At 34.8% G+C, this 4,305-nt stretch overlaps 1 long non-coding RNA gene across 1 annotated transcript in view; it reads right to left on the reverse strand.

Moving 5' to 3' along the window:
- LOC118762954 overlaps nucleotides 1-2,184 on the reverse strand; it is a 13,330-nt gene extending 11,146 nt beyond the window's left edge. The window contains exon 1 of the long non-coding RNA XR_004998706.1: nucleotides 2,028-2,184. This is a non-coding gene — a long non-coding RNA (uncharacterized LOC118762954). The remainder of the gene's footprint in view (nucleotides 1-2,027) is intronic.
- Between the last annotated feature and the right edge of the window lie 2,121 nt (nucleotides 2,185-4,305).

The raw sequence follows: 4,305 nt of genomic DNA on the forward strand, positions 1-4,305 counted from the left end.
ATGAAAGAGTGTGTTTCCCTCCGGAAAATGTTCCGAAAATGTAGGATGAATTTGGTCAGATAAAATGCTTAAATAATCTTGATTATTCATTCTGCCATAGAGAGAAACCATTGGGCCGGCGGATTTCCAAGATATAGCACACACACCCGCAGATTATCACATATCGTCCACCATGTTTAACAGTTGGAAGAAGGCAGTCTGGATCAATTGATTCCTAGGCTGTCTCCACACGTATACTCGGCCGGTAGTCGAAAATAATGTAAAGGATGACTCGTCCGAGAAAATAACATTCTTCCACTGCTCTAGGGATCAATTCTGTATGTTTTTACTCCACACTAAACGCTTTGCAGCGTTTTATTTTCAAAGTAGTACTTTTTTTATTGAAGCCCCCCCTCCCCGGCGAAATCGAGCTTTGTGCAGCTCCCGGTGAAGTGTTTTTGAGGAAACTGGGTTCTCGAAGTGGTAATTAATCATTGCAGTAATTTCGGGAGCTGTACTTTTGTGATCCTTTTTAGCAATTCACGGTCCCTATCTTAAAGTTTGGGTTTTCTTCCAGAGTCTTGTTTCGAAGAGGAGGTTTTCCCCTCTTTCGCAAAGGCTGTCATTACTTTCGAAACAGTACTTCTTGATACACCAAACATTAGGGCTGTTTTCGTTACGTTAGCGCCTGCCATACGAGCACCAACAATTTGACCTCGTTGAAGTCCGATTTTTTTATGATATCTGAAAAGAAACAGCAATTTTAGCAAAACACTTTAAAATATACAAGCTTTTCACAGTTTTGTAGGTATATCAAAATTATGATGCTATGATGCTAGGTGTTACCATTTTTTTGTCCAACTCCTGTATATACATACATATATACTCACACTTACAAGTGCGTACCTCGATAACACGGGAGCAAACACACAAATCATTAATGCTTTTCTTAAGTTTGAAACTGAACTGATTGACATTTAGTAGCTTATAAATTCGGTGTGTCCAGCTGGTAGGATTTCTCAAGGCAGCAGTACGCTGTTGTAGTTCTCACATGATCTGTGTTTAGATTCAATATGTGTTTGTGTTTAAAGTACATACAAGCATTGTAGTGAGTATTCGGTCTCTTGGATGCCAATTTTGCTATATTAGGAACGTTCGAACGGAGAGAGATTAGCTATGATTGCTAACCCTAGCATCGTTTGCAACGTCGAGAGTCTAACCATCCCGTTAACCCAGACAAATGGGTAAGATACAATTTGATGGATTGCTATGTGCTATGATTATGATTTTTACATGGTAGTCAAGGAGAAACGATCACCATGTTTACAGTGTAGAATGCTTACTCTGTTAATAAGAGTAGATCAGAATTGACACGATGCCTTCAGTTCCTATTTAGATGGTACATTTACTCGGAAGATTAGGAAAGACTGAACACCTGCATAGAAGCATGAAATCACATTGGTCACGTGACATAATTCTCTGAATATATAGGAGGAAAAATGATATAATGAAAACTTGAAATGCATTAGGTGTGATAGAATGTAGGGAAATGTACTGTCCTAGCATGGAAACAAGCAAGATACTTTTTAACCAAGTGAGTTAAATTTTCCCATTATGAATCTTATAATGGGAAAACTTAGCTGGCAGCTTCTTATAACATACAGGTTATAGTGAAACTCTTATATGATATTATATTTCATCAAACGTTTTGTGTAGAATAGATATTTATTTAACAGAACTTGTGCAACTTGGTTGTCAAATTTGAGAAGGGTCCTTTCAAAACACGTTAAATATGATAACGTCCTGCTGTATAAATAAATAGCATTTCACTACAATGGAAACATTTGGTGTTGAGGAAAGTCGTAATATATTGAATTTAGTTTCAGAAATCTATAATAATCAAAAACAATTTACGAATATCCACTCCGCATTGAACGAGGCTTCAGAATACAAAGTCTTTAAATTATACTACTCAAATAGATGAGAATAATGCTGCTTTGGAAAGTGATTTTAGAGTAAGTGGCTACTCATTAATTAAATATAATTACCTTTTCCATGCATATTTCAATTCATGTCCAAAATGAAATATGAAAATCATTTGTGTATTTCGTGCCTAACAATACTTTGATAATGGTCAGTTTAAAGTAAAGTACATCACTGTTTAAATACGTAAAGACGACAGAACGGCATTATGACGTAAAATCATTGATTGAAAATGATTCACTGAATTATAATCAGTAAATCAACAACAATGTGATGTTTCATTATTTTCTAATAGTCAAGAAGTCAGAAACTACGAGTTCGATTTAACACAGAAATTAATCATTATGTTCTGTGTGATAACAATGTAACTGTAATGCACGAGCGTTTTCATAGGAAGTCGAATTCTCATAAAGCAGAATGTTATGAATGCCGCATATAATGTATCTAAGTGATATTTCAGAGAACGGAACAGAAACAAAACAACGTAACAGCGGAGAGACGACAAATATGTCTTTTATTCTGAGGGAATATTTACTACAAAGCTTTTGAGAATGAAATCATTTACGTTTATTTTATGAACCTCTATTATCTAGAAATTGTCGTAATGATAGCAGAGTACAGATACTAGATTAATGTCTGTAATTGAAATCAACAATAGAAATACGACTCGTTTTGTATCCGGTACGGCATTTTATTCTAATACAAGCAGCTGGGAAGTGACAACTAACATATTCTCACAATTATATTTCCACTAGTGAATAACAAAGTAGAAAAGTGAGGCAAACTAGCAGGACCTGCTGTCTAGAGAACACATCTTTACAACGTGTTGCTATTGTTTAGCAACTGTTCAAATTTTATTGTGCTGCTCTCAGATCAAATGCAGTCAAGTGCTGGCCTTCCAGTTCTTTTGAGGCAAATTATGTCTAAGACATAATTTTCCACAAGTTTGGTTCTTATATAGTAACATGTATTTTGAAGTGATTTCTTGATATTATCTAAAAGTCTTATTGACCAGACAGAAACATCGATAACTGGTCGTATTGCAAATGAATTGTAACGAAAAGAGCAACGAAAATTACATTATCATGAATTTATTATTTATTCTTCATACAAAGCATTTCGAGTAACACTATAAAACACGGCTTGATTACGCCCAGAAAAATGCGCTTCAATTGTCATCGCTGTTGGGATGGTAATCTTCGTCGTTAGATCTTCGTCATCATTAATGTCGTTGTTATTGTTGTTGTTGTGTTTGTTGTTGTAGTCGCAGTCGTCATCATAGTAGTCAATGTTGCCGTACCAAATGCAGTGGAAGTATTTTCCGAGTAAACAAGAACGTTCTCTATCTCTTTCCCATAATTTACTAAGACGAAAACCAGCCAGCAATGGTTGCGAAGAAGTGTTGAGGGACAAACGCAAAAATACACACACACACATATATGGCTGTGTGGTAAGAAGCTTCTCCGTCAACCATATTATTCTGAGTTTAGTCCCTGGGCAAGTGTCTTCTACAATAGCCTTGGGTTCATCAAAGACATGTCACTAGATATGGTTGACGGAAACTGAACGAAGTATGTCATATATATACATATATATATATATATGTAATGTGTGTGTATTTGTACCTGTGTTTGTTATCCCACTATCGCTTACAAACCAATGTTCGCGTGTTTACGTCCCCGTAACTTAGCGGTCCAGTAGAAAATATCTATAGAATAAGTCCAAGTTTTCCACCATAACCATACTCAAGTGATTGAATCAAGAAAATGGTAAAGAGCAATAGAACCATATATATATAAATATATATATATTATATATATATATGTTATATATTGTGTGTGTGTGTGTGTACATACGTACATATATATATGCATACAAGTATATGTATAAATTTATATATATATGGTATTATATATATGTATATATATATATATATATATATATATATATATATATATATTTGTATATAGATAACCCACGTGGGTGGAAGGGGAGAGCAGGGAATCTTCGCTTCCACATTTTGAATTTGTTAGTACTGGCAGTCTGAACGGGTCATCTGAGGTGATAAGTCGCCAAAGGGTATGTTCTTTCTTTTTAGTGCTTCCAAATCCAAAATAAGAAATGTTGAGCTGACGAAAGAAATGCTGAGTTTATTTGGCTAATCTAGAAACGTTAACGTTCTCAAATAATCTTTGTACTTGTGATATTTTTCTGTTTTTACCTCCATACCTTCGTGAGTTATTTTGAGTAAACATTATCTGAGAGAAATTTTCTTTAAGTAGTGGAAATGGCTAAAACACTTTTTTGGTTGCTATTTCTAGAAAGTTCAGTATGTGGCAAAGT

This window comes from Octopus sinensis, linkage group LG4 (genome assembly GCF_006345805.1).
Source record: "Octopus sinensis linkage group LG4, ASM634580v1, whole genome shotgun sequence".
Classification (NCBI taxonomy): Eukaryota; Metazoa; Mollusca; class Cephalopoda; order Octopoda; family Octopodidae; genus Octopus; species Octopus sinensis.